The following is a 13,776-nucleotide window of genomic DNA, read 5'->3' on the forward strand; positions in this document are numbered from 1 at the left end:
CACCCCCTTGGACATGGGCAGGAAGGTTTCTAGAGAAGGCAGTGCCTGACCTGCTGGCTCTGTCACCCTGGGGGGAGAACATTTCGGAGAGTCGCCAGAGGCTTCAGACTTCCTACCCCTCTCCCTCCCCCACTCTGAACCCTGGTAACTAGACTTCATTCAACCGACACTTAGGATGGGTCATCCAACTGTTCTCTCATGAAGGAAGGAAGGAAGGAAGGAAGGAAAGAAGGAAGGAAGGTCGGTCGGTGGGTAGGTGGGTGTGTTTTCTGCGTGGGGTGAAGCCTTCCCTCCCTCGATGCAAGCCTGATATCCTCACCTGTCACAGAGACTGGACCCCTAAAAAACTACTGTGTCCGGTTTTCTCCCATTTAGGGGGTTCCAGAGTGTGTGTGTGTGTGCGTGTGCGTGTGCGTGTGCGTGTGTGCGTGCGTGCGTGCGTGCGTGTGTGTGTGTGTGTGTGTGTGTGTTGAGGGCCACACCCACGGCATATGGAGGTTCCCAGATGACGGATCGAATCGGAGGCTTTAGCTGCTGACCTCCTACACCACAGAAACAGGAATGCCAGGTCCGAGCCGCGTCTGGGACCAACACCACAGCTCACGGCAACACCGGATCCTTTACCCACTGAGCGAGGTGGACAGGCATCGAACCTGCAACCTCATGGTTCCTGGTCGGACTCATTTCCACTGCGCCATGGCGGGAACTCTGCTTTGTGGTTTTGGCGTTTGGATTCCAGAAGGTGGCGTAGGGGTCCCTGTTCGTCGTCTATTGGATAGAGACTCTTTTGTGTGTGTATATGTTCATCCCATCCTCCTCATGGATCCCTCTCCCCCGCCCTCATGATTTCTTTTCCCCCCTCTGCTTTTTAGGGCTGCCCTCGTGGCATATGGAAGTTCCCAAGCGAGGGGTTGAATCGGAGCTACGGCTGCTGGCCTACGCCACAGGCACAGCCATGTGGGATCCGAGCCGCGTCTGCGACCGACACCACAGCTCACGGCACTGCCTGCCGGATCCTTACCGCCCCCCTGAGCGAGGCCAGGGATCGAACCCACACCCTTCCCTGCAAAGGTTCCTCGTCGGATGCGCTTCCATGGTGCCACGACAGGAACTCCCCCGTGATGGTTTTTTTTCACGCTGGTGTTCCCACCCACAAGGAAGGAATGGCCCAATATTCTGGAATCACCTAGAGGGGAAAAGACGCTGAAAAAGAACGGAGGGATAGATGGATGTAGATGGATCACTGAATCCCCTTGACTGTACACCTGAAACGAACACAACATTGTAAGCAAGCCCACTGTATGCCGAGCTAAAGCAACAACAACAACCAACAACCACAACAACCACAACAAACTTACATCTTAAAAAAAAAAAAAAAAAAAAAAAAAAAGATGTCCCCTGCAGTTCCCATCAGGGCTCAGCGGTAATGAACCCGACTAGGATCCGTGAGGATGTGGGTTCGATCCCTCCCCTGGCCTCGCTTGGTGGGTTAAGGATCCCGCGTTGCTGTGGCTGTGGGGTAGGCCCGCAGCTACAGCTCTGATTCGACCGTGAGTCTGGGAACTTCCATAGGGCTGGGGCGTGGGCATTAAAAAAAGATATACTATATGCATACTATATACATATGTAGGAGTTCCCGTCATGGCTGGACGAATCCGACTAGGAGGCCTGAGGGTGCGGGTTCGATCCCTGGCCTCGCTCGTTGGGTTCAGGATCGGGTGTTGCCGTGAGCTCTGGTGTAGGTCGCAGACAGGGCTCGGATCCCGCGTTGTGCTGGCTCTGGTGTAGGCCGGTGGCTACGGCTCCGATTGGACCCCTAGCCTGGGAACCTCCATGTGCCATGGGTGCAGCCCTAGAAACAGAAAATAACTACGTGTGTGTGTGTGTGTGTGTGTGTGTGTGTGTGTGTGTGTGTGTATACAGATAGATATAGATATATAGATATAGATATATCACCTAAAGGCCCAGGACTAGAGAAAGCATTGGGTCATTAGGATCTAAGAATCTTCTCCCCGCCCCCCAAATCCATCCATCCATCCATCCATCCAACCCACCCTCCCTCCCTCCCTCCCTCCCTCCCTCTCTCCATCTTTCACTTTTCCTGATAAAGACAAAGGGACAAAAATTGTTTGTTTGGTTGTTTCTTTGTTTGTTCGTTTTTTTCTCAAAAGTTGTACATCTACTTTGTAACTTATACCTCTGTCAGAGGGATGGAGAATCCTTGACCTTTTCCTCCCTACCCAAATCCTTCCAGAAATCAGAAACTCAGTGGCTGGAAAACTGGACTGGATCCTGAAGTTTTTCCAGTTGCCTTCCATCTCTGGCTACAACTCTCTTCATCAGCGTTTCCCATTTTCTCCCACCCTTTGGACCTGGCATCCTTGCGGATGAGAACACGTATCGCTTGTCCCGAGGCCCTGAAAACGGAAGCCCGTGGAGTCCCTCGATGAACACATCAGAGAAATGGTCTCTGAGAGTGAAACCATCACCCTGTGTTCATTTCTCTAAGAGCCCCTCGGAAAGTTGGCCCCAACACCTGACGGCATTCTCAGAGGGGCCTTTCAAAAGACTGAAGGGGCGTTCCCGTCATGGCTCCGTGGTGAGCGAATCCGACTAGGAACCGTGAGGTTGTGGGTTCGATCCCTGCCCTCACTCAGTGGGTTAAGGATCCAGCGTTGCCGTGAGCTGTGGTGTCGGTCGCAGACACGGCTCAGATCCCACGTTGCTGTGGCTCTGGCGTAGGCTGGCAGCTATGGCTCCGATTCGACCCCTAGCCTGGGAACCTCCATATGCCATGGGAGCGGCCCAAGAAATGGCAAAAAGACAAAACAAACAAACAAACAAACAAACCGAGAAAACAAAAGACTGAAGGGACTTTCCCCTCTCCCTCTCTCTTCCCTCTGTCTCTCTCTGTCTCACTCACTGTCTCTGTCTGTCTCTCTGTGTCTCTCTCACACGTACACGCACACACACACAGAGTCACCGGCTCCGTTCTTCATATGTAACAGTTTGAAAGTTCCAGGAAAGTTTGGCAGCCCAAACCGGCCTTGGTACTCCAGCTCCAATTAAGTCTCAGAGACAGAGTTTTGGGTGAAGCATAAAGAACAGCTTTATTGCTTTGCCAGGCTAAGGAGGCCACAGCAGGCTAAGGACCTCAAAACTGTGTCCTCCCTTGAGAGGGGATAGCAAGGGGTTCTATAGGTTTAGCTTAATGGTGGGCATGGGGGTGGCGGAGCTGTCTAGAAGCATCAGGGTGCTTGCATTCTCCCTGGATAGGAGATTAGGATAGACCATTTCAAAGTCATCAAGGCTGGAGTCAGGTGGTCCATGGAATGTTTCTAGTGTCTTTGGGGTTATGGCATTTTGACCTTCTCTCCGGAGTGAAGATTGCTCATCCACGGGGTGGGGGGGGGGGCGCAATCCTTAGGGAGTGTTTCAAGGGTAGAGAAAACACCAGGTTCACTACAACTCTGACTCGACAGTAGTCATTAGTCATAAGTTCGTGGGCCAAGGCAAGCCATAACCTAATGGAGACTATTTCAAAGTAGCTTTTAGCTGTAACAATGTCTCTGGCTCCAACACACCAGCACTCCCGGGCTTGAGCTTGGTTTCAGTTTCAGAGGAGGGAACTCTGGCTCCAAGGATTAACCCCTTCGTTCCTTTGGTTTCTGTGGGCCTGGTTCGGGGAGCCCATCCACATCACCGCCTTTTGAGAGGCCATCTGACAACTGTTTCACCAAAGCGACGTCATCTCAAAACAAGGAAACCAGTTCCATAAATGGAGGATCTCTCCCTTCCCCCTCCCTCCCTCTCCTTCTCACTCTCCTCTACCCACAGCTCATGGCAACGTGGGATTCGTAACCCAGTGAGCGAGGCTGAGCATGGAACCTGCCACCTCATGGTTCCTAGTTGCATTTATTTCCACTTCTGCACCACGATGGGACCTCCCCAGCTCAGTTTTTCACACGTGAGGTTTCCCGGGACGTTTCGGAGGAGGCGGACCCCAAACGTGTCTCCATGCCCTGTGTGGGTGATTCCTGTGAGGTAAAATGACTTAAGGACCGGCCCACACCAAAGGGACACTCTGGCCCTCCTTTCTGGCCCCCAGACAGCAGGAGATGAAAATCTCCTCCTCGTGCAAAGGAAGATGGCAAGTGAAGATGTCCATTCCCACACCAAGGCCAACATGCTCCAGAAGTTTTGCGGGGTTTCCCGGGTTGGGAAATGGCGGGGGCTCCTTTGGCCTGACACGAGGCGAGTTTCGTGCACACATCCTCCCCCACCCCCCTCCATGCAGTCTGCGAGGGGCAGCCTGAGGGTAGGGAAATTGGGGAAAGAGGGGAAAAAAAACACTTTCCCTAAAGAGAAGCTCCAGGAAAAGTCACCACCTCTGACTTGACTGGAGAGTTTCTGCATTTGAATGAAGTGATTGAACCCAGGCCCTGAGGCCTGGATCTTCCTGATCTCCCCTCCCCCCCTTCCCGGGCGTGAGTCCAGGCGATTTGGGAAGCGAGAGGCGGCGCAGCAGGGATGGCGGCCGGGGGTGGGGGGTGGGGCGGGCAGCTGGGGCCGGGAGTGGGGGGGTGCGGGACTAATGAACCAGCGCCTGCCTGCCTGCCTGCCTGCCTGCCTGCCTGCCTGCCTGAACGAGCCCCTCCCCTCCCCCCCCACCCCCTCCCCACGCCCACCCGCCTGAGGGCGGGGATGGGGCCTGAGAGCTACGGGAAACTTCTTTGCTAGCTACTTGTCAGGGAGTGATCCCAGCTCAAAGTCCCTTTGCTTATTTCGGAACAAGGTCTGAGTCTCAGCTAGTACAGAGTTTCTGAATGTCTCGGCACATGGACTGGCCTGCACCAAACAAGCAGACAGGAAGAAAAATGAACACACAGAAACCCAGCTGGTCTCCTTCTCCCAGAGTCTCTCTTGGAGAAATTACCTTAAGCTCAGTGACTTTGCCCCGTCTCCCTCTGGTGCAAAGCCATCCCTGGAGGAGCCAGGTCTTACATGAGCAGGGCAGGGCAGGGCAGCACCACCCAGGTGAGCTGGAGAGTGGAGAGTCAAGTTGATAGATACCCCAAATGTGGCTGGCCAGGGGTCTGGGTTAGCATTCCGTGTGAACTCACACACCCAGGCACCTAGCACCGATTTCCCCATGTTCTTCCGACCGTGATTCTCACTCTTCTTCTGTCCCCCCCCCCCCCCCACCTTCGGCTTTTTGCCTTTTCTAGGGCCGCTCCTGCGGCATATGGAAGTTCCCCTGCCAGGGGTCCAATCGGAGCTGTAGCCGCTGGCCTACACCAGAGCCACAGCAACGCGGGATCTGAGCCACATCTGCAACCTGCACCACAGCTCACGGCAATGCTGGATCCTTAACCCACTGAGCAAGGCCAGGGATGGAACCTGCAACCTCATGGTTCCTAGTCAGATTCATTAACCACTGAGCCACAATGGGAACTCTGACTCTCCCTCTTCCCTGCCTGATACCTTAAGAGCCTGATCGTTTGTGGGGAAATGAAATCCCAGCTGGCAAGAGCCACCTTATCTTCCCAGCACACGAGAAAAGAATAGGCGCAGGCTCACATCCATCTTATGTTTCTATGCCTTGCCCTGGCCCCACCGTTTCAGAAAGCTGTGTCCCTCCACCTGTCAAAAGCCAAAGCCCAGGAGTTCCCGTCGTGGAATAGTGGAAAGGAATCCAACCAGGAACCATGAGGTTGCAGGTTCGATCCCAGGCCTTCCACAGTGGGTTTAGGATCTGGTGGCATCACCTTGCGCTGCGGTGTAGGTTGCAGACGCAGCTTGGATATGATGGTGCTTGTGACTGTGGCATACGCCCCAGCAGTTGTAGGTCTGATTCGGCCCCTAGCCCGGGAACCTCCATATGATGCGGGGGGGGGGGGGGGGTAGGGGGTAGGGGGAGGCTGCAGCCAAAGCCCAAGGAAGAAAGACAATCAGAATGTTGCGTGGAACTCCTGGAGACTTAACAGCCACCACCAGTCATGACCATGGCTGTCAACCGACACCAGAGCCAAAGAAATGTCGGATCAAATAGGAACCTGCCACTTACACCAGTACTCACCACAATGCAGGACCACAAAAACAAAGGAACAAGAAACCAAAACTAAATAATTGCCCAGGAGCAGCAGGTGCAGGAAAACCATGCTGACTCTCACCCCCCAGAAGCCAGAGGTAACCTATTTATCACCCCACACGCACACACCTCAGCACCACCAGCACCAGCACCCCACCCCCCCACCCCAGGATCGAATCTGCATCCTCGTGGGTGCTCCTCAGCTTTGTTACCAATGAGCCACAATGGGATCTCCCCAATCCAGGTTTTTATGTTTCTTTTTTTTTTTTTTTTTTTACCCTTGCTTTCTTCGGGTGGCACTCACGGCACACGGAGGTTCCCAGGCTAGGGAATCAGAGCTTGAGCCACTGGCCTACACCACAGACACAGCAACACCAGGTCCGATCTGTGTCTGCAACCTACACCACAGTTCAGGGCAATGCCAGATCTTTCACCCACTGAGCGAGGCCAGGGATCAAACCAGCACTCTCATGGATGCTAGTCAGATTCCTACCTGCTGAGTCACAATGGGAACTCCACTAAATACATAAATTTTTTCAAAGAGAGAGAGAGAGGGAGGGAGAGTGTGTGTGTGTGTGTGTGTGTGAGAGAGAGAGAGAGAGAGAGAGAGAGAGAGAGAGAGAAGGTCTGGTATCACTTGGGGAAAAATAAAATTATGCTTGGAGAAAAATATCTGTCCCTAGAGATCATTCACAATGGCTTGCTCTGCCTGTTCATTTCTCTCTTTCTTCCCTTTTCTTTTTTCCTTCCTTTTCTTTTCCTTTCGCATCTGTCTGTGCCGTGTGTGTGTGTGTGTGTGTGTGTGTGTGTGTGTGTGTAGTCTTCTTTTAGGGCTTCACATGTGCCATTTTGTAGGTTCCCAGGTTAGGGGTCAATGCTAGTCGGGTTCGTTTCCACCGAGCCACAACGGGAATTCCTGCCTTGTGTTTCTTTATCTTTGTTCTGTTACTAGGTGCTAGGGATTCCTTTTTGTTAAGTCCAGTCACTTAAATAAGGGTGTTTGCAGGGTTGCCTAAAGCATCAAAAATGTATTTTCTCATTAAATATTGGAATGTGGGGAGTTCCTGTTGTGGCTCAGTGGTAACAAACCCGACTAGTATCCATGTATGCCGGTTCGAACCCTGGTTTGGGAACTTCCGTATGCCACAGTTATGGCTCTAAAAAATCCTCTCTCTCTCTCTCTCTCTCTCTCTCTCTCTCTCTCTCTCTCTCGATAATATACACATACACACACACATCCATACGTACATACCTATGTACACGTATACATATACATTGGAATTTGGTCTGCCATCGATGAGATGCTCCCTCTTTGTGTGTTGTTCATTTTGTTTTTTGTTTTTTAGGAGTGCACCCTTGGGATATGGAAGTTCCCTGGGCTAGGGGTCGAAGAATCGGAGCTGTAGCTGCTGGCCTGCACCTCAGCCAGAGCTATGCCCTGCCAGATCACCCGATCTGAGCTGAGCGGCCACGTCTGTCACCTACACCTACCTCCCCCTGAATGAAGACGTATTTTCAATACATCTCAAGTGGAGAAAAACTTGCTAAAAATCACTTTATTTGTCATGGAAACCATATCTTCTAGCAGACATGGCACAAAAGCCAGTGTTTATGGTCATCACACCACAGACATCAGAATTCCAAGCTTCTAGGGGTTTCTGGGGGCGGGGGGTGTGTCCCCAGGGCCTGTGGAAGTTCCATGCCCGCCGCCACTGCCACTGACTGCTGCCGCCCCTCTGCCACCACCCAGGGATCCTTCGCCCTGGGTGGGTGGGGGGAGGGAGAGGGTATCTCAGCAGAAACGATCTTATCTTACGGGGTTTATGGGTGGCTAGAAGCATGTGGTTCTGTTCATGTCATGCTCGAGGTTTCGGTTTTTGCCCTCCTACCTACCCAATGGTCGGCAGATGGAATTCTTCTGGTTTTCTCTGGCCATCCCTCTCCTCGAACTCACGGGTCCAGTTTTTCTCCCACATTTGACTTTTCCGGGAGATCCACAAAAGGAAGCGCCAACCCTTGACATCCACCGACAAGAGATCACCACCCTCTGCCCCTCTTTAGCCCCTTCTCATCCTCATGCCTGCCTGCACACATCGGAGACATTTCCAAGTGCCCAGGAGGATCCTTGGACCCTGACACCTCGAAATCTTCCCTGAGCAGCAGTGCTCGGGACTCAGACCTGGGGTTTATCACGGGCTCCAACCACGACCTTTGGTTTTCCTGGGCTGGGAGATCGGTTTCATGAGATGGAACCGGCTGCGGATTCAGCTTCTGGATCTGGAATGTGAAACGTTGTACACGACTTTTTTCAAGGCATGACTGTAGGGGAACGAAACCTTGCCCCCCCCCCCCCAACCCGCCACATCCCAGATGTCACATGAGCACGGGGAGGAATTCTGTGGAGCTGGAAACAACCATGACCCAAAAGAACACAGGAAGGAATTCCTGTCATGGCGCGGCGGAAACGAATCGGACTAGGAATCACGAGGTGGCAGGTTTGATCCCTGACCTCGCTCAGGGGTTTAAGGATCTGGCATTTTTCCGCGAGCTGTGGCATAAGGTCTCAGATGTGGCTCGGATCCCGCCGTTGCTGTGGCTGTGGCTCAGGCTAGCAGATGCAGCTCCGATTCAACACCAAGCGTGCGCGCGCGCGGGGTGGGGGGGGGGTGGGGGGGGAAGGGAAGCAAACCTCCTAAGAACGACGAAAGTGCAGTTAGGAAACAGAAAATGATGATCCCGGAAGTCCACTTGAATGTGGTTGGGAATCATGCATAGGACCACACCGCCACCGTGTGAGAGACCAGTGCAAGACAGCTGAACAATACAAAGCGGGGTGGGGGGGGGGGGTGCTTGGCGGGGGTTGGAGGAGGAGGAGGAGGAGGAGGAGGAGGAGGAGGAGGAGGAGGAGGAGGAGGAGGAGGAGGAGGAGGAGGAGGAGGAGGTGGGGGGAGACGGCGGCACTGGTGGTGGGCAAAGGTGCCTCTGGGCGAGGACTTTGGTGACCATATTCTCATGGCAGGCTTGAGAGCCCAAAAGATGACATGGTGGAGGCTGAAGTTAAATTTGGTCAAAAGGAAAACAACCATGAGAAAAGATGCGTCCACCCACACATAGAAAAGATATCGTGCCAAGAATGGGAGCCCTGTTCCAATGGCTCTTCCTGGGATTGTGGGAAATGAATCGATAGCAAGAAGATGCTTTCACATCCATGTCTTCAATGACTCCTGTACTAAGTGCGTCGTGGTTTTGCCAGTTTGGCAGAGTTGTGGAATGTCATCCGGCAATTGCATCTCCCCTGCCCAACCAGCAAGATGGAGTTGTTCTTTTTTTTTTTTTTTTTTTCCTGCTGCACTGCCTTTCCTGTGCCAGGGATCGAACTTGAGGCTCAGCTGTGACCTAGGCACAGCGGGAACTCCGAGATGGATTTCTTTTTCCTTCTTTTTCTTTCCTTCCTTCCTTTCTTCCTTTCTTTCTTTTCTCTCTCTCTCTTTCTTTTTCTTTTCTTTCTTTCTTTCTCTTTCCTTCCTTTCTTTCTCCTTTCTTTTTCTTTCTTTCTTTCTTTCTTTCTTTCTTTCTTTCTTTCTTTCTTTCTTTCTTTCTCTCTCTCTCTCTCTCTCTCTATCTTTCTCTTTCCTTCCTTTCTTTCTTTCTCTTTCTTTCTCTCTCTCTCTCTCTCTCTCTCTCTTTCTTTCTCTTTTCTTTCTTTCTTTCTTTCTTTCCTTCTCTCTCTCTCTCTCTCTCTCTCTCTTTCTGGTTTTTTTTTGGGGGGGAGCCACACCCGCAGCACATGGAGGTTCCCAGGCTAGGGGTCAGTTCGGAGCCTTACCTGCCGGCCTACACCACAGGCACAGCCACGCGGGATCCGAGCCGCGTCTGTGACAGACACCACAGCTCACGGCAATGCCAGATCCTTAACCCAACAAGTGAGCCAGGGATCAAACCTGCAACCTCATGGTTCCTGGTCGGATTTGTTTCCACTACCCCAGGATGGCAATCCTGAGACTTGCAAAGTTTATTGTTTGTTTCGGGTTTTCTCCACCCCCTCTCCCTCCTGTTTCAGCTTTATGTTTTACTTTTTGGCCACACACACGGGCAGCAAGTGGAAGTTTTTCCTGAGCCAGAGATGGAACCTGCACCACACAGGGGCAACCAGAGCCACCGCGGTGAGAAAGCAGGAGCCTTGACCCTGTTGGTCGTGGGCTTCCTTCTTCTTCTTCATCTGTTGTTGTTTTTTGGGTTTTTTTTGGGGGGGGGGTTGTTTTCCTTTTTTTGTTTTGTTTTGTTTTGTTTTGGATGAGATTTCAGTTCACCCCCCCACACATACACACACACTCATAGTGTTGCGTTGTACTTTCCCTCCGTTGTGGTTGGTCAGTCATGCTGAAATCCATGTTTCTATGACCTGACCACCAGAGCATTTGCCCCAGGCAGCCATTTGTTCTCTTTGGACTTTGTCTCAGTCTATGCAGAGAGAGATTTTCATTTCCACTTTCCTAGGATCGACTGTATCCTTCTCTCCCTTCCTAAGCTTCTGGGCTTTGCTTGTCTGCTTTTGACAGACCGTCTCCGTCGGTAAGGGTGGCAGGTATACCGACTCCTGCGTTGTCGTTCTCCGAGAGCTTGCCGGGTTTCGTTTTTGCCAGTCCCCGCCTACCCTCCCGCCCTCCCTCTCTCCCTCCCTCCTCCAGCTCCGTGCAGGGAGGTGGGGTGGGGGTGGGGGAGAGAAGAGAAGGTGGAGGGGAACCTGAGATCTCTCTCGCTAGTGCCACCCTCACCGCGCCGGCTTCTCTCTGGAATTCCCAAGCCCAGGAAGGGACATGCTTGGGGGAGCGAGCGCGGCTCCTTCTAGGCAACAGCGAGAACCTCTTCCCAGCTCCTTCCCCGCCGCCGCCGCCGCCGCCGCCGCCGCCCCCCTCTTTCCATCTGCTGCCATCACGCCACGCAGTGCCTTGCCAGGAGGCAGCTCCGTAGTGGAAGCCTCGCGGTCGTGCAGGACGCCTGGCGCCTCGGCCCCGGGAAGAGCTCGGGCATTTGGGTGGCCGGCGCTGTGTCGTTGTGTCGCCGCCGGCCGGCCGGCCTTCCGGATCTGTCCTGGTGACGTTGGTGGCGGTTGTCGCGTGCCATCTAGTGTCCGCTTTTATATCGTCCCTTCCCTCTGCAGCTTTGGGGACCTTCGCGAGGGATGTGACTCAGCCATCCGGCCTGAGTCAGAGTTCCGGGAGGCTGGCGACACTGGCGGCGACAGCTCCGGTGGCTCAGAGGCCTGGGAGTGTCCCTCTCTCACCGGAGATTGGGCGTGCAGGCCTGTGAGGGAGTGACTGTCACCGCGCTCCCCAGGCAGGTTCTGGGGCCGCCTGGCCGGGTCGACCAGCATCCGCTCTTGCCGCTCCGGCCCCGGGGACCGACCAGGCCTGGGCCGGGCCGCCTCCCTAGCGAGGGGAGAGGGTGTGCGGCGCCCGGGACTGCCTGTGCTCGGGTGGCCTGGCCTTGTCCCGGGTCGCCCTTTGGAGCGTGAATGACTCCCGCCCGCCGTCCCTCCAGCCTCTCATCCCCGAAGTGAGGAGCGGCCCGGGCTGTGCGCTGTGAGGGCGTTGGAGGGCGCGACAGGCTCGGTGGCCGGCACGCTTGTTTCCCGGTCGTCATGCCGGCATGGGTCCCTCCCCCCCTGCCCCCCGACTGATGGCTACCGCCGGCCCGTGCGGAGTCGTACTGACGAGGTCTAGACCGGCACAAGCCGTGAGGGGTGGAGCGGAAAGGGTGGCTCGGGCCCCGGCGCCTTCCTTCGCGGGGTCCGTTCGTCGGAGGCGCCTCCGTGGAAACATTTTTTTTCCAAGTCCTGATGGATCCGGAGATGGTGGATGGTACCCCGCCGGCCCCCTGCTCCCGGGTGTGGCCGGGAAGGGTGCACCTGGGCCTGAGGCGTGCCCATGTAGGGTCCCGGTCGTTGGACAAGACTTCGTTTCCCACGCTCTCATTCCCCCCCCCCCCGCCCCCCCGCCCTCGGAGTGTTTCCCTGTCGGTCGGTCGATCTGTCGGGAGGTGGGGACCGGCCTGAGCTGGATGGTGTGTCCTGGATTTTGGGGGAGCCAAGTCCCCGTCTGGAGCTCCGGACAGACCGATACCTGCCCGCGTGGGCAAGCCGGGAAGGGCTTCCCCGGCTGGCCGGCCGGCTCCACCTCCTTCCTGTCCCTGTCCCTTCCTTGCGGTCACGCTCCCCGGGTCGACCAGATGGCCCTGAGAGCGCTGGGTCTGGCGACTCTAGGGCAGGGCTGGGGGACAAGTGTCCGGATGGGGGTTCCGGGGATACCCCCACGTCCTGTGGGTGGGCCCCGCTGCTGGGCATGGACATTTTTCGCGGCCGAAATAGGCCTTTTCTGTCACCAGGTAGATGCTGACACGATCCTCTTCAGCGCCTGTCGCTGGAGACCTTGGGCCTCTGGATGCACGTGGGGGGCTTTGGGCTTTCGGCTGCTGTCCAAGGCCTGACCCTGCCCTTTGCACCCCGCGTGGGGGCCGCTCGCCTGGGCCTGTGCGCCGGCTCTCGCTTGTGCATCCAGCTGGCCCATGCTGCGGTGTCCCCTCCGGTCTTTGGCTGACCCGAGGGCGGCAGGGCGCGTGGCCCTGTGGGGTCTTCTACCCTGTGTGCCTCCCTGCTGCGGGCACCCGGCGGCTCGGCTGGAACAACCCCACCCTGTTGGCTCCGTGCCACGTGTCAGGCATTCTCCCTCCCGGGGTTGTCAGCCGCTGTCTCTCCCCTGAGAGAGGAAGGGGAGGAGGAGGAGGAGGAGGAGGAGGGGGGGCCGGTGAAGCTGAAGCAGGCCCCCGTGGTGATTGTCTTTGCTGGCCCTCCCTCCCTCCCTCCCTCCCTCCCCTCTTCTGGGCTCTTCCCTGGCTCTGCCAGGACTGATCGATGTGGTGATGTGGCGCTCTCCTGGGCTTGGGCTTAAGCCGCGCCAGGTGAGGGACGGCCGCTCATGGTGAGTTGGGCCGCGCCTCTCATTCTGTCGCGGGCCCCTCGCTGCTCCTCCCCCACCTGCGGGTGGTGTGGGGGAAGGCAGGGGTGCGGCCTCCAGCCTGACCTCTGGTCTCCCGCCCTGCTGCCTTCGGGTGTCAGTCGGGGGGGGGGGCCTGGGTCCTTTGGGACGCAGCAGGCATTCTCGCTTTGCCTCCTTGGCGTGTGCCTTGCGAGCGGTCCCTCCCCAAAGTGGGGGGAGGCCTCCCTCGCTGCCATGCTTCGCATCCCTGCGGGTGCGTGAGCGTGCCTCCCCTGGTCCTCTGTGGTGCCCCTGGAGTACTCCGGGTTGCCTGTCAGATGCCCGAGGCCGAGCGGTGGTGTCGTTTTCCTCTCCCAGCGGTGAGTCCCCTCGGGTCCCCACTGTGGTGGTGGCGTGCCCCACGAGCAGCTTCCTAAAGCTCAGGGGAGGGGGTCGAGACGGTAAGGCAGGGGAAGCTTGTGTCCCCTCCCCGGGAGGGGCTCAGGTGGACCCCTTGTCATGGGTCTCCCTCACTGTGTGCCAGTGAGGGCAGCCCTTGGCCCTTGAGTGGCACGCCCCATGCTTCTCCCTTGACCGGGAAGGCTGCATGTGGTCGTGAGAGCGACCGCGGTGGGCCGGGAGATGTGAAGGGGGGGTCCCCGTCTGGCTTTCCGGACGTGGCATCCCTCCACCCACGTGGAAAAGTCTGAA

The sequence above is a fragment of the Sus scrofa genome, chromosome 8 (assembly GCF_054392235.1).
Source record: "Sus scrofa isolate SSC_HxYL_T2T_F1_AM1 chromosome 8, Sscrofa_HxYL_maternal_Yorkshire_Landrace_v2.0, whole genome shotgun sequence".
Classification (NCBI taxonomy): domain Eukaryota; kingdom Metazoa; phylum Chordata; class Mammalia; order Artiodactyla; family Suidae; genus Sus; species Sus scrofa.